This window comes from Thalassophryne amazonica, chromosome 6 (genome assembly GCF_902500255.1).
Source record: "Thalassophryne amazonica chromosome 6, fThaAma1.1, whole genome shotgun sequence".
Lineage (NCBI taxonomy): Eukaryota > Metazoa > Chordata > Actinopteri > Batrachoidiformes > Batrachoididae > Thalassophryne > Thalassophryne amazonica.
Genome location: NC_047108.1, coordinates 13,832,515 through 13,859,721, shown reverse-complemented (window position 1 = coordinate 13,859,721; position 27,207 = coordinate 13,832,515). Strand labels below are relative to the sequence as shown.

Sequence of the window (27,207 nt, the reverse complement as noted above, 5' to 3'; positions counted from 1 at the left end):
CTGGCAGCCCAGAGTGTGATGCGCATGTTCAAAACCCTCTGGGGCACCGTTGAGATGGGACACCTATTCCGACGGTGGTCCATGTGCAATCTGAGCACCATCTGACCGCAACTTACATATTCTGATGGTGGCAAAACAGGATCCAAAAGAACCATGCAAGATAAATCCCATGTGATAATCCACCATCGTGGTGTCCAGAGTTGTGTTGTGCTGCTGAACACACACAATAAAGAAATTAGAGTCCCCTGGAAAGGCTGCGTTCTGACGCATGGGACAGCATGGCCCACTGCCAGCAGTGTCCAGCAGCTAGCAACGGTGCGCACGTGTGCCCCCCGCGCACACAGAGCTGCTCATTCAGCCATTGTGAACACACACACACACACACACACACACACACACACACACACACACACACACACACAGCGATCACATCATCAGTCCAGCACCTCTGCTCTTTGCATACATGCACATGCACACGCACGTGAGGTCAGTAGCACTGTGAAGGGGAGGACAAGCGCAACGTAGCTGCAGCAGGAACAGAAGTCATGACATCACCAAGCTTCCAGTCCCCGCCCACTCCGAGTCAGAACAGCAGAGGTAATGCAAAAAAAAATTAAATAAATAAATAAAAAAACAAATACCACTTTTGATGATCTTGATGGCAACATTAATCCGGTTCTTCCAGCGTTCCGCGGTACACATCAGCAAAATATCCGCTACCCAGCTGCTCCCCCAACTGGAACTCTTCTTTAGGGAGCTCCCACTGAGGCAAATCTGTCTGCTCCACCTCTTTCTGATGGACACACACACACACACACACACACATGAATTTTGTTTCTCTGCATTTTACATCAACTGAATGACATATAGTTTTGAAATGTTTAAATTTTTAAAATTGTAATATAAGAACGATATCATGATATAATGAAAATAATTACTCTTTTCAATCGTATTGATCAAATAACTGTCATTTATCTCAACAAAATCCAAATTTCTGTGAGGATTTGTTATATTTAAGATAAACTGTACATCAAAATACTTCTGTAAAATCACATTTTTCCCCCAAATAGTGGGCATATAGACACTGACATCTTTTAAAAAAATAAAAATCATTAGACACTTTGATTTGTGCTGTTTGAAAGGTTTTTTTTTTCTTGGTGTGATTTGTAAAACAGTGACTTGTACATTTGATGCTAAATTTACTCGACCTTTGAGGATTTCTGGAGGAGGTCAGACTGATCACATTATGATGAAAACCCTAAAGTACCTCAGAAGAAATAGATACATGATCTGAGAAAAACTATTACAAAGTACCTTGACCTTTAACCTTGCCTTTGATACTTGACCTTTGAGGTTGATTCAGTGACCCGAACCCATGTTTGCTTCACATCATTTAAATATGCAAAAGGTTTGCAAATATGCAAAATTTCAGTTTGACCTATGACCCAGAATTTAAATGTCAAGTAGAGTTTTTGTCTGACTGCACAAGGAAAGGTCCATTAGTTCAAAAAAATGATAGCAGAAGTGTGTTTGACCTTTGACCTTGATCCTCAGCCCTAGACAAGGCAGAGTCATTTCCTGGAAGCATGTCAAAAACCAAGGTCACAGACCAGTTACTTCAAAACTTAGTACAAGTGGATGTTGTTGAACCTTCACCACTGATGTGGTCAGTAGATCTTCATTGTAAAGTCTACAGATTAATAAGTGTTGCCACAGTTACTTTGAAAAAGTAATCCAATTACTAATTACTCCTTGAAAATGTAACTTACTTTACTGATTACTCAATTTTAAAAGATAGTTACTTTATTACTTACTTTCAGCAGCTGCCACGCCCCCACCACCACCCCCCACCTCAACATGAAAATGATAACCTGTTTTGCTAATACTCACTTTATAGTCACCCTTTCTTGACTTCAATGACATAAATTCTTGTTTTATAAAAAAATAAAGTCAGTCTTTCTTGACCTCATATACTCAACAAAAATATAAACGCAACACTTTTGGTTTTGCTCCCATTTTGTATGAGATGAACTCAAAGATCTAAAACTTTTTCCACATACACAATATCACCATTTCCCTCAAATATTGTTCACAAAACCAGTCTAAATCTGTGATAGTGAGCACTTCTCCTTTGCTGAGATAATCCATCCCACCTCACAGGTGTGCCATATCAAGATGCTGATTAGACACCATGATTAGTGCACAGGTGTGCCTTAGACTGCCCACAATAAAAGGCCACTCTGAAAGGTGCAGTTTTGTTTTATTGGGGGGGATACCAGTCAGTATCTGGTGTGACCACCATTGCCTCATGCAGTGCAACACATCTCCTTCGCATCATCCGTGAAGAGAACACCTCTCCAACGTGCCAAACGCCAGCGAATGTGAGCATTTGCCCACTCAAGTCGTTTACGACGACGAACTGGAGTCATGTCCGAGACCCCGATGAGGACGACGAGCATGCAGATGAGCTTCCCTGAGACGGTTTCTGACAGTTTGTGCAGAAATTCTTTGGTTATGCAAACCGATTGTTTCAGCAGCTGTCCGAGTGGCTGGTCTCAGACGATCTTGGAGGTAAACATGCGGGATGTGGAGGTCCTGGGCTGGTGTGGTTACACGTGGCTGCGGTTGTGAGGCTGGTTGGATGTACTGCCAAATTCTCTGAAACGACTTTGGAGACGGCTTATGGTAGAGAAATGAACATTCAATACAGAGAACAGCTCTGGTTGACATTCCTGCTGTCAGCATGCCAACTGCATGTTCCCTCAATCTTGCGACATCTGTGGCATTGTGCTGTGTGATAAAACCTGCAACCTTTCAGAGTGGCCTTTTATTGTGGGCAGTCTAAGGCACACCTGTGCACTAATCATGGTGTCCTAATCAGCATCCTGATATGGCACACCTGTGAGGTGGGATGGATTATCTCAGCAACGGAGAAGTGCTCACTATCACAGATTAGACTGGTTTATGACAATATTTGAGAGAAATGGTGAGATTGTGTATGTGGAAAAAGTTTTAGATCTTTGAGTTCATCTCATACAAAAATGGGAGCAAAACCAAAAGTGTTTGCGTTTATATGTTTGTTGAGTGTATTTAACGGTTGACAGCACTGTAACAGTAAAACGTACAATTTCTAACCTACATTGTTTATAAATGTAACAAATTCTTTCTAAGATTTTAATTCTCTCTAAACATTTTAGTTCTTGAAATTATTATTATTAGTATAAGTAGTAGTAGTAGAAAAAAAAAAAGACTTCAAAAGTGGACTTTTAATGTAAGTTGTTGTGGGGGGGCCGTGTCCCTGACCCCCTCCATGGCTCCTTTCTGTCTGGATTCGCCCCTTCTTTGGCATTGAGCACGAAGAATGGATAATGTTATTTATGCAGAAAAGCACACACCACCACACAACAGGTGACCATGTGCTTCCTTGACACCTGCTTCAGGGTTTCATGTGTCCGTATTTTAGAGTCCACACTTCTTGTTTCCATGTAAAGAGAAAGTGTGAACACACGTCGTACCCTCTTGCAGGAGGACTTCAGTTGGCTTGTGTTGTTCAGCAGGTTGATGCAGTAATGTCCACCAGGTCGACCAGGGGTGGGAAATGTCTGGTCCAGCTCCACATAGAAGTGCGGTCCTACTGTCTGGACGATCTTATAATGTCTCACACCGAAGTGGTGCTATCCCGCACTGCAGGAAGGAGACAAGCACACCATTAAGACTCATGATCTACAAAACCAGGACAGGACAAAACTGCTGGAGACAAATGACAAGCTGGCAGTGTAATTAGGAAGAGTTTAGAGGAGGAGTCATCACATGAAAACACAGTTATACTGCTAAAGACGGCAATAAATACTACTTACTCTTCATCGGCAACATTTAGTGTTTGAACCTCATGTATAAAAAAATAAGAATAAAGAACAAATTCCTCTGTTATTGTTTTTCTACATAATTTATGCATATTTGTGATCCACTCACTCACTTTCTGCTGGTTATCTGGGTCCAAGTCTCAATTGCGGCACATGAAGCAGCTCATCCCAAACTTCCCTATCTTCAGCTAACTCCTTCCTGGAGGTTCCCAAGTTGTTCTCAATCCATCTGGGTAATATAATCCCTCCAGCATGTCCTGGGTCTTCCCCAGGGTCTCCTTCCAGTTGAATGTGCCTGGAAGACCCCCCTAGGGAGACCACCAGGGGGCATCCTCAGCAGGTGCCCGAACCACCTCAGCTGGCTCCTGATCAGAAGAAGCAGCGGCTCTACTCAGAGTCCCTCCCGGAGAGTTGAGCTTCTCACCCTGTCCAGGAATCTCATTATCGGCAGTTGCATCCGTGATCTTATTTTTTCTGTTGTTACCCGAAGCTCATGACCGCAGGAGTGTAAATCAACTGACAGATTCAGAGTCTCGCTGTCTGACTTAGGTCTTCTTCACCACGACTGACCAGTACAGTACCCACAGGACATGAGACGCTGCCCCAATCTGTCTGTCAATCTCCCAGTCCACCTTACCCCGACTCATGAACAAGATCCCGAGATGCTTAAGGGCCAGCAGTTCTCCCCTGATCCGGCGGGGACAGTCCACCTGTTTCTGGCAGAGGACCATAGTCTCAAATTTGGAAGTGCTGATCCTCAGTCGCTCAAGGTTAAAAAAATTCAACAGCAACCAGGGATCTAAACCAATAACCATAGACAAATCTAGCAAGGGATTGATCTGGTTGGAGCCCCCTCGCCGCAGGGTCACTGTAATTCCACCAGACAACTTCGGTGTCCTGTTCAAACATCCGTGTTCAGCCTCGGTTCTCACATTCTGACTGACTGGGTCCTTTAGCGCCCCCAGCAGTATTTGTAAGGTATTGTTTGCACACAACACACTGATAAAGCACCATCTTGCTTGTGGTGTAAATTCCATTAAAAGTAGGTAATTTCCTTGTCATATGAGTCCAACCAGGAACCATTACATGGTGACACGAAAACAGCACGGCAGCAGTCTGTTGTTGTTGCCTTTCAGCTGCTCCTCTTTGTAAAACGTCACCAACACAACGCAGCACACATCCTGCAGAAGTTTTACTCCGGATGCCCTTCCTGACGTCACGCCAGTATTACCCGGAAAAACACGCACAGCCCTTCTGAAGAGGTCTCCCATCCAAGTACCAACCAGGACCCACTCTGCTTAGCTTCTGAGACCTGATGGGATCACTCGCACACACTGCGGCAACAGTCCAATATTCAAAAACAACAAAGACCAGCGCCCCTTAATAGACAGCAGCCTCCATCTTAACTGGGATTTCATAAATAAAAAAAAAAAACCTCTTTCCAAATTTGATTCTTTAAAAAAAATATTTCTGTTCCAAGACAGACTCAGAACAGTTTGTGGCTGTTAGCTACAAACAAACTTGCCAACGTAAAAAACAAAAACAAAAACAAAATTATAATTCAAAAAATGGCAGCAGGAACAACAAACATAACCTTCTTTTTTAATTCATGGAACATCACTGAACTAAATAAATGATTTATTTTATTTTAGGAGCGATGAGCACAAACAAGTGTCTCCTGCTTTTAGAACATTTGTGTTATTCTAAAATATATTGTTGTTATTAGCAGCACACTCGCGGTGGTAAAACGACTGATGACTTCCCACAATGCTGCAGGAAGCCAACGGCGTGACGTCGTCCTCCTCAGGTCAAACCAGTAACTCAATATTTCAATGCTGCGAATGTCAGATAGAAAACAAACATAAAAGTAAATATGACCTGAACATGGGTTCGCCAGTGTGCAGGCGAGAATGACAAAACCTGAAGATTCAGTTTGGCCCATTTATATTTGCACACTGATACAGTTTGTTATTTTGACCTTTTATGACATCATAATGGAGTTGAACAATGAACAGATTCCTCATGCAGGAATTTAATTCCTTTGAAATCTGTTGACTGTAAAGAATGTGCACGAAACTAATTTGATCTGTTTCTTTGGTCACAGCATCGTGCAGAACAGATGAACCGGTTCTTGGACTGGTTTCAAAACCTGTTCTTGGAACGGTTTCGAAACTGAGCAGGAACTCTGCTCCCGTTATGGTTTTCAGTGTTTCCTTACGCTCATGGAGTCGGACGGTCGTATTTTCTGACTCCCGCTGAAGCACGTTCCATCCGTGACGAAGCTTCTTGACCTCAGCTGACACCAACTCGTTACAGCTTCTCATTAACGAGCTCATCAGCAGCTTGCATTTAAGGAGCCTGACAAGATGAAACTGATGGAGCAGGCTGTCCATCAGCCCAAAGGTTGTGGGTTCAATTCCCAGCTGCTGCTGAGTGTCAGCGTGTCCTCGAGCAGGACACCAAACTGAGAAGACGACGGCTGCTGCTCAGAAACACCGACATCATAAAAAGATCAGTAGGACAATTCCAGGAACAATCTGCTGATTAAATCACGTGCAGCTCATAAAGTCAGAACTGATAGGACACAACAGTTAAGATAAAATTTACTGACCCCACGTTAGAGGAAATTCACACAATAAGAGCAGATCGACTGTCAAAAAGAATCAAACAAACAGAAATTAAAAAGAGAGAAGTGATGACTGACCTTTGACTCAGATCTGTACGAGTTACCACACAGCATGCCAAGAAAAGGAGAACAAAAGTAAAAAAAAATACTTTACATCTGTATCATTAAGTTTTGGAAGGTCTGTTGAAGTGTCATTGAGCAACACACTGAACCCCAGCTGCTTTGAAAAAAGCACAGAGGAAGAAACTGCTTTGATACAGTTCTTTGATTTTCACAAACATCACCTTTGTGGTGGTCTTTGTGGGCGGAGCAATAGAATGTGTGTGCAGTGACATCACCTGTGAAATGGCTGATTGACACCTGTGCTGGACAGACCCCGGGGATCCCTGAAATGTGGTTTTCTCATCTCGCTTTTACTTGTGATGGACAACGCTGTGACATTTTGTGCAGTTACGTGTAGGTGGCGCTGCTCTTTAAATGGCCATCAGCTGAATGTTTGTCACAACACACAGGCAGGAAGTCTGGAGTTCTTGGAATTATCACACTGATGGTGTGTGAGGAGGGGGGCATGGGCCAAGGAAGAGCCCATTTTAGCACAGATCAAAGGGTGAAACAAAGGACAGTAATCAAAATCAAAGGTTAATGATCAGGCTCAAAGGCCACCAATAGGATCAAATGTCAGTGATTAGGATCAAAGGTTAGTGATCAAGATCAAAGGCCACCAACAAGGATCAAAGGTCAGTGGCTTGGGTCAGAATTCAGTGATTAGGAGCAAAGACCACGAAGTAGGATTAAAGGCCAGTGATCAGGATCAAAGGAGAGTAATCAGGGTCAAAGGCCATCAAGTAGGATCAAAGGTCAGTGACCGAGGTCAGAGTTCAGTGATTAGGAGCAAAGACCACAAAGTAGGATCAAAGGCCAGTGATCAGGATCAAAGGTTAGTAATCAGGGTCAAAGGCCACCAAGTAGGATCAAAGGTCAGTGACCGGGGTCAGAGTTCAGTGATTAGGAGCAAAGACCACAAAGTAGGATCAAAGGCCAGTGATCAGGATCAAAGGTTAGTAATCAGGGTCAAAGGCCACCAAGTAGGATCAAAGGTCAGTGACTAGGGTCAGAGTTCAGTGATCAGGTCAGTGATCACCAAGTGACATCTTCTTCTCCTTCTCTTCTTCTTCTGCTATTCCATCAATCCTCAGATGACGACGGCATTGCCACAAGATTTTTCCACGTCGTCCTGTCCCGAGTTAGTTGCACAGCTTCCTCCATGCTTACAACATATACCTTCAGGTCTTCCTGTATATTATTCATCCATGTCTTTGCCTGCTGTCCTCTGCTTCTCCATCCAGGGATATAGCAGTGCAGGACTCTTGTCAGTAGTCTTACTTGCTTCATTCTTTTAACATGACCAAACCACTTTAGCCTCTTCTTAGGTAAAACATCAACCACTGTTTCACTTGAGCCCACTCTTTGTATCACAACTTCATTTCTAATTCTATCTCTTCTGGTTACCTTCAGCATTCTTCAGAAGCAGTTCACTTCCAGGGTTTGTAGCCTTCTTTCATCTTCTTTCTTCAATACCCAGCATTCAGAACCATATATCAGTCCTGCAATACCAAGTTTTATAAACCCTATATTTACTTCCCGTTGATATATCCTTGGCTCTCCAGATTTGTGTAGCTTTCCAATCGCTGCTGAGGCGAGCCCAATCCATTTCTTTATGACTGCCATACACTTGCCATCTTCTGATACCAAACTTGTACAGTAAATTCCTTTACTTGCTCCAAACCTCCATCAGTCAGTGTGACGTTTATGTCGGCTCGCTGTTTTACAGCAGTCATCACCTCGGGCTCTGCTCATTTATTTTCAAACCAAATGTTCTGCAGCAGTCGTTGTCTGTTAAGCCCCTTTCACACCGGGGCTGCTCCCAGTTGCTCCCTGTGGCGTCATGACGACGCAGGAATTTCTGCGTCAGGTGCGCGCAGCAGGGGGCAGAGAGGAGGTGAGAACGCAGCCTGCAGGTTCTCTGCACGGAGAAGTCAGAGTGCACAGTTTGGCTGTAGTCAGACTGTGCACTCTGACTTCTCTTCTGCTTGTTGTGCTGAGCTACAGGGCTGCACTCTGAGTTCTGTTATAGTTTATCTTTCCTCCCTTGACCGCAAGATGCGTACGCGTGCACGCACGGACCGTCCTTTAGCAAATGTGGAGATTGTTGGAGTTCTACTTGATGTTGACATGTCCTGGACTTATGTCCTTTTTTAACTGTGATGAGAGAGTGAGGAGAGAAAGGAACTAACTGCCTGCAGACATTTTTTTTCTTTTCTTTCCTCCTTTGACCGCGAGATGCGTGCGCACAGTCAAAAGGAGGGAAAGAACAGTGTGTGTACTGTGTTCAGAAAACAGACTGGATGAGAGGCAGAAATGAGCTATTTAAAGGGGGAGAGTGAGAGGGAGCACCTGGCAGCACCTGGCAGCAAAACTGGCAGCGCCATGAGACGTCATCAGGCGCAAGCCGACACAGTATTAAGCGGCAATTACACTCCAAACAGCGCGGTTTTTTCGGCGTCGTCATGGCGCAATAGGGAGCACCGGGAGCACCCCCAGTGTGAAAGGGGCTTAAGTCTCTGGAGTCTCTGCAATCAGGTCAATTCATTAGCAAAACAAAGATGGGATTAGTGAACATCTGCACTCCGCCAACAGTACAGTCACCTCGTGCTGTCTGCAGCACAGCTTTGAGCAGTAACAGGATAAAGGTATGGTGACAGATTGCAACCTTGACGAACTCTGGTGGTTACTGCAAAAGCATCTGTCAAGTTGCCTCAACCCCTAACTGCACTCACACACTTATTCTACAAGTCTTCCAAAGATACGTGGTGTGTCCATAAAGTATAGGTCCTTTTATTTTTTTTTAAACTATATGGGATTTCATTCATATGTTTTTACATCAGACATGCTTGAACCTCGTGTGCATGGGTGAGTTTTTCCACGCCTGGCGGTGACGTCATTCGCCTGTGAGCACGCCTTGTGGAAGGAGTGGTCCCGCCCCCTCATCGGATTTTTCATTGTGTGGAAATGGCGGAATGAAAAGGACTTTTTTTTCCCATCAGAATTTTTTCAGAAGCTGTTAGAGACTGGCACCTGGACACATTCGAAAAAGTTATATGGCTTTTGGTGAAAATTTAGGGGCTTCACAGAGAATAAGGACTTCAACTACAGCTTTAAGGACCCCTTTAAGGACCCCTTTAAGGACGGTTGGTGCACCGCGCTCCGTCGCGGCACAAACCACTAGATCATTTCTAAGCTGATGGCTCTGTGGATACGAGACCGTCATGTGCCCTTTCTCTGGTTATCACAAGAGCTGGACATCAGCCATTTTCTGGCAGATTTCACTTTTAACAAGAGATTTTGTCATGGAAAGCCACGCGGAGGCTTCGCGTGTCACGACCGATTCGCTGATGAAGCAGAGACAAAGGAACACCCTCCATTCGCAGTGTTAGAGGACAAGTTTGGACATGTCCAGCTCTCCACAAGTTCTCTTATACTCACTCGACTGGTAAGCACTGAAAGCCGAGACAGGCATGTCCAAACTTGTCCTCTAACACTCCGAAACGGAGGTGTTCCTTTGTCTCGCACATTTTGAACAATATATACAAAATGGTCTATGCGTTTTGTTGTCCATTGATATGGTAAACAGTGCTTTACCGCAGAGAAAGCAACAGAGTATCCAGTAACATTCACATGCAAACTACTGGAGCAATCCTGATAGTTACACACTCTTGTTTGAGCACGTGAGGTTCTCTGGGTGATCCTGCTTTCACTGATCGCTGTGCGTAATGGCGCAGGGCACACTGAGTATGTACTCATTGGAGCACCCAGGGGGCTATTCAAACGGGCCAACTAGTAACATATCACTCCTGAAAATGATCTTTGACTTTTCACGTGAGGTAAATCTGCCCTACGATTTGATTTTTGGAAAACCATGTGACGGTGTACAAAGATGGCCGATGGCTGGCTTGAAAGTCTGTGGAGCTAACTTTTCAGCAAAAAAAGTAAGTTTCTATCTCATATCATTCAAAAGTTATTTAGATTAGTAAAGCTTGTTCTTAGCTCGGCCCCAGAAGGTTAAACGTAGCAGACACGGATTATTGTTATAATTGTTTTAGCAAGTTTTCAGGGTATCATGCAGCAGTCTCTTATTAATGTGACGAAAAGCATAAAAAATGCATTTTTGTAGTATAATATTCATTTACAATTGTTATCATGTGGATTCTCTATGTTGTTTGACTGCAACGACTCTCTGGCGCGCAAGGGATTATGGGATACGTCAATAGGGTGAATTCACGGAGCCTTGTCTCTTGATTTCATTCTCTACTCCACCTTCCAAGAAGTTCTGCATGTCGTCAACATGCAGAACATCTGAATCAATACAATGGTTTGAATCTTATTTAGCAAAAAGAGTACAATGTGTCGCCGTAAATGGTTCCAAATCTCCGTTTCTTAACAACCCAGTCGGTGTCCCACAAGGATCAATCCTTGGACCTTTGCTGTTCTCGCTGTACATAAATGATTTACCAAATGTGTGCAAAGATTTCAATGCACAAATGTACGCAGATGATGTGGTCATTTTTACTCACGGAAATAATGTGAAAGATATCACCTCAAAACACACGGATGTGTTACACGATATACAACACTGGTTAAATGACGCTTGCAGCTGAATACAAAAAAAAAAAAGAACAGTATGTATGATGTTGATGGGGAGGAGTTGGAGCTGGTATCCCAATTTAAATATCTTGGAGTTATCTTGGACTCAAACTTGTCCTTCAAAAAACATATTAAAAAAGTCAAAAACACAGTAAATTTTAATTTACTAATTTTTAAACATATACGTCCCTCTCTAACAACAAATGCAGCCAAAACATATCTCTTTTGCATGGTTTTCTCACATATTGACTACTGTTTCACTAACTGGGCATTTGCAGCCACCTCAGTATTAAAATCCATAGAGCAGCTGTATAAAGAGCAGTAAGATATATAATAGACAAGCTAACTCTTATCATCACTGTAAGGTTCTGGAAAAGCATAAGTTTCTAGACTTTGAAAATCTGAAGGTATTCAAATATGCCTGCTTCATATATAAATATAATTAAATATAAATAAATATAATATAAATATAAATGTTTACATGGACCAGCACCAACTCCTGTTAAAGAATTCATCCACATAAAAAGATTCGCAGGGTACAAGATCTGACACAAGAGGTGACTGTGAGATGACTCATAGAAGGACCACCTTTGGTCAGAATGTGTTATCCATAAAAGGTGGGCAAGCTTGGAACAACCTCCCAGTCACAATCAGGGAGAGCACCACTTTCAGAACCTTCAAAGGACAGTTGAAAACTTGGTTACTGGCAAATCAGACATGGAACCACCTGTAGCCTAAAAAACAATTCAACTGTGGAGGCACCACTCGAGTTTTTTTTTTTCTCAGTTATATGTACACAATTCCCTTGTGTACTTTATGTTATTCAACGGTTTAATAGTCTTCACACAATAAACTTGTGTATGACACCCTGTGCAATATTTACACTTGTGCATGTGCAATGAGTGTATTGGGCAACGTGCAATACAACCTAGTACTGTAATACGCAATTCAACCAGGCACTGAAGCACTTTGCACGTAGCACTTGTCACTTTAATACAGTACTTTTGCACCGCAACACCCATCATAAAACTCTTTTGGTTCCTCCACCTGTCAGCTGCTTATTAACTATCAATTATTGCTACTTTGAATTTGTAAATATTTTGTATGTATATTCTGTTTTAATTGTTTTTCTGTCATGATTAATTTATTTTGGTATGTTGTGTGTTCTTAGTCTATGTTACTGGGACTACGGATGGAAATTAGCATCCTGCTATAATCGGGCATATTTACATGTAATTATGTTAATTAATATGCATTGTCCCATTTCAAATAAACATAATAATAATAATAATAATAATAATAATAACATTTTGTTGGTTCTAGTTCAGCAAGCAATGTGCTGTCTGCTGCGGTCTTCTCATTATACAACTCCTCAAACTGTTCCCACTAGCAGTCCAGTCTGTGCTATCCAATATGATGCCATCTTTGTTTTTAAGATCAAAGCTCAGCAATCGCGATCAAAGGGCAGTGATTTGGATCAAAGGTTAGTAATCAAAAGTAATGAAAAGCCTTCAGTTAATTCAAAATGCTGCAGCTAGAGTACTGACAGGGACTAGAAGGAGAGAGCATATTTCACCCATATTGGCCTCTCTTCATTGGCTTCCTGTTAATTCTAGAATAGAATTTAAAATTCTTCTTCTTACTTATAAGGTTTTGAATAATCAGGTCCCATCTTATCTTAGGGACCTCATAGTACCATATCACCCCAATAGAGCGCTTCGCTCTCAGACTGCAGGCTTACTTGTAGTTCCTATGGTTTTTAAGAGTAGAATGGGAGGCAGAGCCTTCAGCTTTCAGGCTCCTCTCCTGTGGAACCAGCTCCCAATTCAGATCAGGGAGACAGACACCCTCTCTACTTTTAAGATTAGGCTTAAAACTTTCCTTTTGCTAAAGCTTATAGTTAGGGCTGGATCAGGTGACCCTGAACCATCCTTTAGTTATGAGACTGCAGGCTTACTTGTAGTTCCTATGGTTTTTAAGAGTAGAATGGGAGGCAGAGCCTTCAGCTTTCAGGCTCCTCTCCTCTGGAACCAGCTCCCAATTCAGATCAGGGAGACAGACACCCTCTCTACTTTTAAGATTAGGCTTAAAACTTTCCTTTTTGCTAAAGCTTATAGTTAGGGCTGGATCAGGTGACCCTGAACCATCCTTTAGTTATGCTGCTATAGACTTAGACTGCTGGGGGGTTCCCATGATGCACTGTTTCTTTCTCTTTTTGCTCTGTATGCACCACTCTGCTTTTAATCATTAGTGATCGATCTCTGCTCCCCTCCACAGCATGTCTTTTTCCTGATTCTCTCCCCTCAGCCCCAACCAGTCCCAGCAGAAGACTGCCCCTCCCTGAGCCTGGTTCTGCTGGAAGTTTCTTCCTGTTAAAAGGGAGTTTTTCCTTCCCACTGTCACCAAGTGCTTGCTCACAGGGGGTCGTTTTGACTGTTGGGGTTTTTCTGTAATTATTGTATGGCTTTTGCCTTACAATATGAAGCGCCTTGGGGCAACTGTTTGTTGTGATTTGGCGCTATATAAATAAAACTGATTTGATTTGATTTAATCAGGATAAAAGGTCTGTAATTAGGACCAAAAGTTAGTGATCAAGATCACAGGCTGATGATTAGGGCCAACGGTTAGTGAGCATGATCAAAAGCCAACTTGTAGAGTCAAAGCAAAATTCAATGATCAAGGTCAGAGTTCAGTGATCAGGATCAAAGATTAGTTGTCAGAATCAAAATGTCAGGACCATGATCACGGGACAGCTAGCACATACACACGCACGCACCACACACACAGCAATCAGGATAAAAGACAAGTTTCAGCATCCCACGATTGTCTTCCCATTCTTTGTATCTGAACTAGATAAAGTTGTGGATCTGGTGAACATGGTCAATAAAATGGACAAACAACTGAAATATGATTTGGGTTTAATTTCAGTTAAAGGGGACTGGGCGGTTGTGGTAGTATGCACTTTGCTGAGTACCATTCTCTGTTTGTTAGCTGTAAAAGCCAGTGTCTTGACTTCCTCCATTCCTTCCTTCTCTCCTTACCTGAAAGAACATAGTCCACTTCTTCTTTCTCACTGAGGCGGACGAGGAAGGATCCTTCTTCATTTCCTGCTCCTAGGAGGTGACTCTGGGCCTCAAAACGGTTCATTTGACCAAAATACCATCTGCATGAAGACAAGAAGTGTCAAATTAAACCATTAGATACAAAGTGCCTGCAGTGTTTCACGCAATAAACAACCAGTTTAATTTTTATTTGACAATTAGATCAAATTGAGAGGTCCAGAGGTGGAGATATGCTCTGGAGAGAAAGGGAGTGAAAGTCAGTCACACCAAGACTAAGTAGATCAGAAATACATTCAAACACAATGTATCATCTGGTAAGTGAAATTTGTAATAGAAGTTCAAACTCAAAGTTAGTTTATAGAAAAAAAAATCAACAGTCTCTTTTGTCTTTTTGTATGAGTCTAAACCAGTTGATTTGGAATTGCTTAAAATGAGTTCAAACAATTAAAACATCTTCTGCTCCAACAGGAAATAAGCTCGCCCCTCAGTGCTGCAAAAATCAGATTTTTTTGTAATCTTGCACACAAATACTAAACAAAAACTAAATTTGCACAAAACCGCAAAGGAGACATGTCAGCAATAAAAACCTACAAGTACAGTTATTACAGCCATTCTGTTCACACGTGGAAACAAACAACAACAAAATATACCTAAAGTACACAAATGTGGTTCTGCTAAAGCAACAAACAAAGAGATGAGAAGACAAAAGCAGAAGTGGCGACTGAGTGACATTTCACACATTTATTTACAGCAATGCAGCTCTGGAGAGATCTGAAAATGTCTGTGCACTGACGCTCCCCATCCAACCTGATGGAGTTTGAGAGGTGCTGCAAAGAGGAATGGACTAAACTGCCCAAAGATAGGTGCACCAAGCTTGTGGTATCATATTCAGGAGGACTTGAGGCTGTAATTGCTGCAAAAGGTGCATCAACTAAGTTTTGCGCAAAGGGTGTGCAATACAAAAAAAAAAAAAACTTTTTCATTTTTTCATTATGGGGTGTTGTGAGTAGAATTTGGGTGCAAAAAATAAATATACTAGATTTTGGAATAAGGCTGTAATATAACAAAATGTAGAAAAAGGGAAGTGCTGTGAATACTTTCTGAATGAACTTTATTTATCCGGGGGGATCCATGGAAAATACTGTCTTCTCCTTGAATTCATGCAGACGGACTGCAGGAGGACGCATGTGTGTACATATGAGATTTTGAGACGACCTGACAGCACTTGCTTGAGGTGTGCTCCCACAGCGTGCATACTCGCATCTATAAGACCTCTTGCAAATCACTTCAGGGGTGTTAACTAGTTACAAAATCAGCATTTCAGACATAGAAGTGTTTATTTCTCACTAACTTTTGCAAAATATGTGAGAAACATATTAGATTCATATAGAAATAAGCTGTTTCAGGGCATTTTCCAACATCTTGATTTATTTTGCCTCTGCAAGGAGCCTGCTGATGTCACAATGCATTACTGGCAGTCGTCATGTTCTTCCCAGCATGCTCATACAACGTGGAGGAAGGCCCCACGTGATCTATAACATCGCTGCCAAATGGCATCTGCTCACTTGAAATTCGACCCATCAGGGGCTGAAATTCTACATTCTTTCCAAATAGTGCTAATTATGATCATATTGGAAATATCATATTATGAATGCCTTATTAAAACACTCAGGAATAAAATTATAGTGGTGCCAAAGGAAATTCTTTTCATGATTTAAATCTTAAAAACCAAAGACCATACAGCTTCAAAGACAGAAATGAAGATTTGTAAAGACTCCTGTGCAGAAGGAAAGAGATAAGCAGATGGTTGGACTTTATGGGAAAATCTCTGCTCCAATTCCAGACATCATAAAATTATACAACACACAAGTGACTGAAGTGGAACAAATTCCAATGAAATTCTGTCACCTTTGACAGCAGTAAGCACGTGTACAAAATGAGTATGCTACTTCTTGAAAAGCGTGTTGTGAATAACCAAGTGAAGAAAGTGATGAAAGTGACAGTGATGGCTTCAGATGAGTTTTCTCGGTGGGGAAAATGTAATGTAAGTGGAATAGTGCCTCTAGGTGGCACTATTCCACTTCACTCTTTTTAAACGGCCTGTTTTCTCATTTTTGAATACCATCATCTTGTTACTGGACAGGGATATTTTACAAGGAAACAATTCAACTGTGATCAAACTAAAGTCAATAGATCAGTGTTTCTAAAAATTCTTCAGACTAATGCCCACTTAACCAATAAAAATCCTAAAAAAGGAAGATAAAAAAAAAAATCTTGCCCACAACCTAACTTCCCAAATATCCAAAAACAACAGATTTTCTTACCACTCCAACAATATATTACAACTTACAACCTCAACAATCCTAAAATGATCAAAATCACAAATAGGCCATTTAAATTGAATTTTTTTGGATTTACATGATAATGAAAATAACAGATAGACGTTACTATATATTAGACTGTGGAGTCATTTTTAAAGTGTCTGAGAAACACTTAAGTAAGAATATATAGTCATTTAAAATGTGATATTTTTCAAATATACTCAGACCATTAGGGGTCACTCATAGACCTTTGAGAAAGGCTAAGTGGTATAATGAAAAAATAAAAATAAAACAAAGACAGGTTGTGTTGTACGAGTGGAGTGAACGTGCTGAGTTGATAAGTGAGTTAATTCACACAGCATGCAGTTTTAACAGCAAATGTATTTTTTTTTTTGGTGGAGCAACTGAAAGTTTTTGGTGGTGAGGGGGGCTACAGCCCTATCACTACCAAAGCCATAGAGCCGCCTGTGTGGAGCTGCTTTTTACTTATTTTGAGAAAGAACTGCTGAGATTTTAATCGTGATAGAACAATGCCTTCTTCGCTTATCTTGAAGAAACCTCTTAGTCATACGTGACAACCAGCGGGTGAGATGTTCTGATGTGATCACCAAAGCCAGATTCTTATCAGCTCGCAGGAATGATGTTTCTCTGTTGTACCTGAATCCGGGACCGTTCATATTTGGCGCAGCCAATCAGCCAATCAGCACTCTGCGGTGCCCCTCGAGTTTAAACAGCGCATCCTCAATAGAAAACCAAGCTTCTGAGGAGAAACTCACGGCTGCACTTCCAAGGACTCTCTTCCCAGGTAGTTCCGCGGGACGATCCCGCTTCCGAGGACGCAGCCGTTTTTGTCGATTTTACGCGCGGTCCACCATTCCCCGCTGCGGTTGGTCACGTTGAACAGATCCCCCTCCTGGAACGACATCTCCTCAGGAGACCGCGCTTCGAACGGCCACAGCGCCGTGTAGATGGAGCCGGTGCAGGTGGTGGGAGAGCCGGGCGCAGAGCCCGGCGCGGGGACTGGTGCGCCCTCATCTCCGCCTCTGTCACCTCCGTCATTGCCGCTGCGGCCGGTCTCAGCGGACTTGTTCTCCCCCTTAATCCTCTGCCACAGCGTCTCCAGACACGGGCAGTATCTGCGCAGACACTCGGCCATGGATGAGCCTGAAGTCTCGTTCGTCAGCTGAGCGCACCTGTCGGACAGGTGTGTGGAGGAATGCGCGGAATGTGTGCCGAGAAACCTGCTGCTCGGTTCCTCTTAACCATAAGTGCACTCCCACAAACTCATCTTCCTCATTTGTAGACGGTCAAAGACGACAATGGCAGGCAGAAACTCCGCCCATCACCTGCCAATCAAAATCAGAATGCCTGCACTCTGCGCTGCCCACGGCGTCGAAAATGATCTCACCCACGCAAAGTACGGCGAACAAGCAACACCGAGGGAATAAAAACATGAAAATACAGTATTGCAATGAGTGAGATTTTTAAAAAAGCTGGAGTGTCGTCACAGTGTGGACTTACGACCAGGAGGTCACAAGTTCAATTACGCAATCAGACAAAAAACCATGAAGGTGCGCCTGAGCAAAGTCCTTATTCCCGATTAGTCCTGACCCATGGTGGAGTTACAGTGCTGAGGGTTCATCCAAGCCAGAGGCGGCTCATGCAGGTGGAGTACCTCAGGGATTGGATGAGTGTGTGATCTTAAGTTTTGCATTAGAGTGAAACACTCTCCGTGTCTGCAGACATAGCTGCATGATTTGAGTGTGTAAAAGTCTAGTCTGGAAGATTCACCTATTCAGGGAATGATGTCACATTAACTTGAAAATGGAGAATTGAAGATTCCCCTTGGCTGGAGTTTCCCCTGTGACAGACACACCTACTTTTGCTCTGGTCGCTCTGAGGCCTGTCTCAGATATTTTTTGTGTCCTGCAGCTTCCTCTGTGGGTGACACCTGCTCTGATGGTGACACTTCTCTGTCCTCTGCTTATTACAGGTGATTTAAGTGCAACCACAGGCACCAGGGCCGCTGGATACAGGAACCGCATCACCAAGAAGGACTTTGTTCCAAGAAAACATTCCCACGTGCCCTCTGGCAAACTCTAGCTGGAGTTTACAATCGGAAGAAAGCCCTTCTGTGATCAAGATTCTGGTAACATAATTTGTAACTTATATTTTAAATTGTGGACATAAAAGTCGTGTGTGCTGGTAATTACCATGTAATTAATGTAACCATGCTATATTAATTGTTGTACCTCCACCTGTGTATAAGTGGTCTGGAGAAAAATCACACTCTCATTCCTGACATTCCTGCTTAGTGCTGCACAATTATCCACCTTGAGAATAATAATAAAAAAACAGACGCACATTTTAAAAAACAATAGAGAAAATACTTTATTCCTTCCGTTATTAGTATTTGCTGTCTGATGGCAAAACAAGCTCCATCAGGCTCCAACAGAAAACTTAATGCAGTGTTTTGGTAATTATGGCTCCAGTTTCCTGAACTTGGCTTTACCAGATGCAAATGTCATGCACATCCACAGATGCATTGTTCCCTCTGCATTACATGGCAACTTTGTTGTACATTTTGGTGCAGAAATCCTGACCAGCATACTGTTTAAAAAAAAATTGTGCATGTGGCTGATTGTGTCTGTAGTTCTCTCATCCTTCAGTTTCTGAGTTTTTTTTTTTATTTTTTTTATTTTTATTTTATTTTATTTACAGTGCAGGGGTGGTGGCCAAGTGGTTAATGCGCTTGGTTTCAGTTCAGAAGGGTCCGGGTTCAAATCCCACTCCTGCCACATTTCTCCATGTAATGTGGAGTTGCGTCAGGAAGGGCATCCGGCGTAAAACTTGTGCCAATTCAACATGCAGATCCACCTTGGATTTGCTGTGGCGACCCCAAGTGCAAACAAGGGAGCAGCCGAAGGGACTTACTATTTTGCAGAGTACACATGTTGTACTGTAAACATAACTTAAGGCCTGTGCAAGCAGCACTATCGCCCTCTACTGTTGGTGCTTTTCAAACGCAGCATCCCAACAAATAAAACAACAAAATCGGATTCCCTCAAGAGCTTGTGGAACAATAAATAAGACATGAATTCAAACCACTAAAAAATAACTAAAATAAAGCTTTCGTCGTCCTGTAATATCCTGGTTAAATATATTGTAATTGCTGATATGAACTCACACTAAAGTAATTTGTAATAATTATGGCAGCTTTTCAAGGTTGGCACGCACGATACAGATGTTTGTTGCTATTATTTTGTTTTTGGTATCATCTGATTTATTTGAAACATTTTGTGCATTTTTATTTATTTATTTTATAGAAATATATTTAAAATAGGAAATTGTTAAAGATTTAGTTTTTTTTGTAGTGTACCATTCTCCAGAATAATTATAAACTGAATAACTGTATCTTTTGCAACAAATTAATATCAGAGGCACATTTTGCCTATAATTTTTGTATTACAAAATTAAAAATGAATTTTCCCTGTTATGACTTTATCATGCTAAATATAAATAATAATAATTAGTATTATTGTTAATGCAGAGTTGCAGCTGATGGGAATCTCACTTTTGGACATCATGACACCTTGAAGATATTGGACTGTATTTGTAATCGCTAAAGGAAAAGTTAAGTACTAAAGTCCTGAAACACGTGAAAGTGGATCTGGACACTTTTAGCTTTTTCAAGGATTTGCTGGAAGTTTATTTTAGGTCAGAGTTTGTGTCTATTCGTTGAAGAGCCAACAATGTATTTTAATGTGCAATGCGCATTAATATTTGGCAACACCTATAAATATATTCTACTTGGTCCTAATAACCAGAACATTGAAGGTTATTTTTTTCTGTTGACCTATAGGGTTCAAGCAGGAGTCAAGCTTAGAAACTGGTGAGATCTTGTTCAAAACAATATCAACATGTTCCTTTTGTTATAACTGGAGTCTGACCGATATATCAACTGGCCAAAAATATTGGCTGATATGAGCCTTTCACAATCACATTGGGATTTGCATTATTTTTGCCTGTATAAAAACATTTATTTCACCAAAAAAAAAAAATTGGCTGCTGGAAATGGTGTCTTTACATGGTTTGTCCCATAGAGGGTCCTCTGACTGCATTGTTTACAATGCTTTCACTCATGGCTGGGACCCCATCACCCCTTGGTCACATTAGCTACAAGAAACTGGCAAAGTGACCAGCTGCCATTCATTTTCAATCAGAGTAGACATTTTACAACAACGAGAGACAAGTGGTTACTGTGCCGCCAGCTAGGTGTGTCTAAAATAGACGAGAAGTTTGTTTTATGCAAATACTGAGTGAGGCAACACGGCAACTGCCAATCTGAGTGAAGGCAGCCTGACTTATACTGGTTGGTTTTTGGTTATATGTACAGTTTTATAATAAAGCTCATTTTTAAAGTGGAAAACATCCAGGCTCAATTACATTTCTTTGTCATAAGAGTCTGATAACAAAATGTTTAGAAATCATGGCCATTTATATATATATATATATATATATATACATATATATATATATATATATATATATATATATACATATATATATATATATATATATATATATATATATATATATATATACATATATATATATATATATATATATATATACCAGTATCGGCTGACCAAACATCCATACTGGTCGGGCTCTTGTCATAATGACTCAGACAGTATAACATACTCTGTCTGTAATGATGGATTCTACAACCCCTGGCAAAAATTATGGAATCACCGGCCTCGGAGGATGTTCATTCAGTTGTTTAATTTTGTAGAAAAAAGCAGATCACAGACATGACACAAAACTAAAGTCATTTCAAATGGCAACTTCTGGCTTTAAGAAACACTATAAGAAATCAGGAAAAAAAAATTGTGGCAGTCAGTAACGGTTACTTTTTTAGACCATGCAGAGGGAAAAAAATATGGACTCACTCAATTCTGAGGAATAAATGATGGAATCATGAAAAACAAAAGAACGCTCCAACACATCACTAGTATTTTGTTGCACCACCGCTGGCTTTTATAACAGCTTGCAGTCTCTGAGGCATGGACTTAATGAGTGACAAACAGTACTCTTCATCAATCTGGCTCCAACTTTCTCTGATTGCTGTTGCCAGATCAGCTTTGCAGGTTGGAGCCTTGTCATGGACCATTTTCTTCAACTTCCACCAAAGATTTTCAATTGGATTAAGATCCGGACTATTTGCAGGCCATGACATTGACCCTATGTGTCTTTTTCAAGGAATGTTTTCACAGTTTTTGCTCTATGGCAAGATGCATTATCATCTTGAAAAATGATTTCATCATCCCCAAACATCCTTTCAATTGATGGGATAAGAAAAGTGTCCAAAATATCAATGTAAACTTGTGCATTTATTGATGATGTAATGACAGCCATCTCCCCAGTGCCTTTACCTGACATGCAGCCCCATATCATCAATGACTGTGGAAATTTACATGTTCTCTTTAGGCAGTCATCTTTATAAATCTCATTGGAACGGCACCAAACAAAAGTTCCAGCATCATCACCTTGCCCAATGCAGATTCGAGATTCATCACTGAATATGACTTTCATCCAGTCATCCACAGTCCACATTGCTTTTCCTTAGCCCATTTTAACCTTGTTTTTTTCTGTTTAGGTGTTAATGATGGCTTTCGTTTAGATTTTCTGTATGTGAATCCCATTTCCTTTAGGCGGTTTCTTACAGTTCGGTCACAGACGTTGACTCCAGTTTCCTCCCATTCGTTCCTCATTTGTTTTGTTGTGCATTTTCGATTTTTGAGACATATTGCTTTAAGTTTTCTGTCTTGGCGCTTTGATGTCTTCCTTGGTCTACCAGTATGTTTGCCTTTAACAACCTTCCCATGTTGTTTGTATTTGGTCCAGAGTTTAGACACAGCTGACTGTGAACAACCAACATCTTTTGCAACATTGCGTGATGATTTACCCTCTTTTAAGAGTTTGATAATCCTCTCCTTTGTTTCAATTGACATATCTCGTGTTGGAGCCATGATTCATGTCAGTCCACTTGGTGCAACAGCTCTCCAAGGTGTGATCACTCCTTTTTAGATGCAGACTAACGAGCAGATCTGATTTGATGCAGGTGTTAGTTTTGGGGATGAAAATTTAGAGGGTGATTCCATAATTTATTCCTCAGAATTGAGTGAGTCCATATTTTTTTCCTCTGCTTGGTCTAAAAAAGTAACCGTTACTGCCACAATTATTTTTCCTGATTTCTTATAGTGTTTTTTAAAGCCAGAAAGTTGCCATTTGAAATGACTTTAGTTTTGTGTCATGTCTGTGATCTGCTTTTTTTTCTACAAAATTAAACAACTGAATGAAGATCCTCCGAGGCCGGTGATTCCATAATTATTGCCAGGGGTTGTAGATTATAACTTAAAAGGTCAAAGGTCACATCCGGGTTCAAAAATTTTTAAAAAGGTCAGATTTCCTAAAAGTGGACTTGGAATGTCTCACAAAACAACTAGAAAGTGATTGGTTTGCCCTGTCGAGAATGTCTTGCTGGTGATAGCATGAAAGGGGGTCAACGCCCTTTGGACCAAACTGACTGTGAGCTAGTTTATGATCTTTTACATGTAACAAGTCACAGATGGTGGATAACGTTCTCTTATTGAATCAATCTTGCAAAAATCAACAGTTTTAAACCAGTTTCATCAAAGTCCAAGCATTTTCCCCCCAGATGTTGACCCTGCTGTGACCTTTTCATTTATAACTCAAGAACCGATATTTTTACGTGCGCCAAGGATGTAATAAAATCATCTGTGTTTATTTATTATTTGTCTGCCTGTTAGCAGGATTACATCAAAACTACTTCATGGATTTTGACGAAAGTTTCACCACAGATACGTATTAGACCACCAATGACTGCTTTATATTTTGGAGATGATCTGGATCTGGATTCTGGATCAAGTTTCACTTTATAGAGGCTTTGAATGATTACTTTTAGCAGAATTACGTCAAAACTACGAAACAGATTTTGACAAAATTTTCACCACGGATACATTAGTGTTCAGAATAATAGTAGTGCTATGTGACTAAAGATTAATCCAGGTTTTGAGTATATTTCTTATTGTTACATGGGAAACAAGGTACCAGTAGATTCAGTAGATTCTCACAAATCCAACAAGACCAAGCATTCATGATATGCACACTCTTAAGGCTATGAAATTGGGCTATTAGTAACAAAAAAAAGTAGAAAAGGGGGTGTTCACAATAATAGTAGTGTGGCATTCAGTCAGTGAGTTCATCAATTTTGTGGAACAAACAGGTGTGAATCAGGTGTCCCCTATTTAAGGATGAAGCCAGCACCTGTTGAACATGCTTTTCTCTTTGAAAGCCTGAGGAAAATGGGATGTTCAAGACATTGTTCAGAAGAACAGCTTAGTTTGATTAAAAAATTGGAGAGGGGAAAACTTATATGCGGGCGCAAAAAATTATAGGCTGTTCATCTACAATGATCTCCAATGCTGTAAAATGGACAAAAAAAAAAAAAAACAGAGACACGTGGAACAAAACAGAAAACAACCATCAAAATGGATAGAAGAATAACCAGAATGGCAAAGGCTCACCCATTGATCAGCTCCAGGATGATCAAAGACAGTCTGGAGTTACCTGTAAGTGCTGTGACAGTTAGAAGACACCTGTGTGAAGCTAATTTATTTGCAAGAATCCCCAGCAAAGTCCCTCTGTTAAATAAAAGAGATGTGCAGAAGAGGTTACAATTTGCCAAAGAACACATCAACTGGCCTAAAGAGAAATGGAGGAATATTTTGTGGACTGATGGGAGTAAAATTGTTCTTTTTGGGTCCAAGGGCCGCAGACAGTTTGTGAGACGACCCCCAAACTCTGAATTCAAGCCACAGTTCACAGTGAAGACAGTGAAGCATGGTGGTGCAAGCATCATGATATGGGCATGTTTCTCCTACTATGGTGTTGGGCCTATATATCGCATACCACAGTGGTGGGCACAGATAACCAAAAATTAACTTCGATAACAGATAATAAGATAACTGAAAAGTTATCTTTGATAAAGATAAACCGATAAACCACCCAAAAATGTATCAGAAGTTACAGATAATCGATAACCGATAAATTCCAGTGTTGTCTATGGGACATTTGCAGTTACTAAAGAGCTGAAATTGATTTTTAACACGACCGCTTTTGAAAGCATCAAAAGTGGTAAAAGACCTGAAGAATAAGCAATAAATGTGAGACCATGCTGCTCCCTACAGGAAGCAGCACAGACAAATCCTGAGAGCACCCATGTAATCAACTCTTTACTAATGATAATCATTTTTCTTTCAACATTCTGCCCCTGTTGGAAGCTCTTACTTACAACAGCAGTCCCAAAACAGAGGCATACCAAGAGCAGCCCGCTCCCTATCAATTTCAACACCCCGGTCAGGCGGAGGTCTTGAAAAATAAAGTCATACTAACTTATGGTTTTTTGAAAATACTGATAGAATAACTCCATTAATGTCAATTCTGTCATTTGTACAAAGTTAAAATATAACATATATCATTTAATGTTGAATAAGGCACTAATTCTGAGGTTTTGTAACAAACACAGACCGTAAAGCATTCTGGGTAAAAGTGCTAAACAGTGATTGGTTCAGTAATCCATTATGTAAACCAACACGTTAATGTGACGTGTGTCGTGTGTTGGTTTAAAGATAAATGTGCTTTTGTAAAATATTCCATTTTTATTTGTAAAAACAGGCATTTTTACGGAGCCCTGGAAGTGTCATCGCAATTGCATGTTTTAAAACTTTTATGATGTTGTAAAATGTGCACTCAATATTAGTAAGTAAGTAAGTAAATTTATTCATATAGTGCCTTTCACAGACATAAGGCCATGTACACACGTTGTCGGGTATTTGTAAAACGGAATATCTTACCCTTTCAGTTTGGGGAAAAAACTTCATCCACACTACGTTGTTTAAAAAAAAAAATCCATCCACATCGAACCGTATAAATGTGTTGTAATTAGTCTGCCAAACCTTTGGGTGACGGTACTGATTAAAATTCTATCCAATCAGGAGCCTTATTCTCTTGTCGTCACTTCCACAAAAACTAAAAACATGGTGCCAACCTCATTCGTGTGGACCGATGAGTCGGAATTACTTCTAACCGTAGTTTTAGAATACAAAGTTAACAAATATATGCACACAAAAAGTGCCTGGACAATGGACAATACCAACACTTTGAGAGCAGCCATGTACCCAGACGTTTAATACTGCCATGAACACTCCTGGCCAGTAGATGGCAGTAGCGGCCTTGAAAAAATGTCAAACAAAATTCCAGATAATCCGTGTCTGCTACATTTAAGATGCGTGGAATTTAACAAACGCAAATACACTAACGTCTATAAACCCAGACAATATATTCACGAGAGTTTTAGGCACTAGAGTTTAATACTGTTATCTGTGCACCCTGAACAGAGTGTCTGAAATGCATTTGTCCTGTCGTGAACTTCTGAGATTACCTTATGCTACCCATAATGCATTGCTGCCTGGCACAGCATGTGCTCACAAAACCTTAAAAATTAGCACATTACTTTAAAACGAAAACATATATCGGATATTTTCACTTTATAAACTTCAGACATGACAATAATTTTAAATAACTTGTCTAAAATGAGTGGTTAAAATTTGAACCATAAGTTAAACATGTATGCCTCTGGATGACTTGGTGAATGCGATTATTTTAGTATGGTGTTAAAAGAAATGACTTTTTTTTTGGTCACCAGTTCTCCTTTGTTTATAGATGATAGAGTGGTTTCTGATTGCAGAGGATAGAACAACATGCCTATTAGGAAACTTTTAACAGGTAGGTCTCAACAGCTTTAACAGTTTTAAAAATGTTTTTCACTGTTCAGCTTAGTTTAGTACGTTATCGGTCTAAAAATTATCGGACAGTAATTCATCGTTAGATAATTAGTCCGATGATGGTTTTTAAATTTATCTAAAAAGATAATCCGATAATGAAAACATTATTTATCTTCGATAATTATCTATTATCAGATTATCGGAAGTGTGCCCACCACTGGCATACCAGGTATCATGGATCAGTTTGGATATGTCAAAATACTTGAGAGGTCATGTTGCCTTATGATGAAGAGGACATGCCCTTGAAATGGGTGTTTCAACATCACAATGACCCCAAGCACACTAGTAAACGAGCAAAATCATGGTTCCAAACCAACAAAATTAATGCCTCGCAGATGTGAAGAAATCATGAAAAACTGTGGTTATACAACTAAATACTAGTTTAGTGATTCACAGGATTGCTAAAAAAGCAGTTTGAACATAATAGTTTTGAGTTTGTAGCATCAACAGCAGATGCTACTATTATTGTGAACACCCCCTTTTCTACTTTTTTTTTTACTAATAGCCCAATTTCATAGCCTTAAGAGTGTGCATATCATGAATGCTTGGTCTTGTTGGATTTGTGAGAATCTACTGAATCTACTGGTACCTTCTTTCCCATGTAACAATAAGAAATATACTCAAAACCTGGATTAATCTTTTTAGTCACATAGCACTACTGTTATTCTGAACACTACTGTACATATCAGGCCATGGAAGACTCCA

The 27,207-nt window shown here is 40.7% G+C and overlaps 1 pseudogene; it reads right to left on the bottom strand.

Annotated features, from left to right (window-relative positions):
* Positions 1–17,856, bottom strand: part of LOC117511414 — a 34,874-nt pseudogene extending 17,018 nt beyond the window's left edge.
* Positions 17,857–27,207: the final 9,351 nt, after the last annotated feature.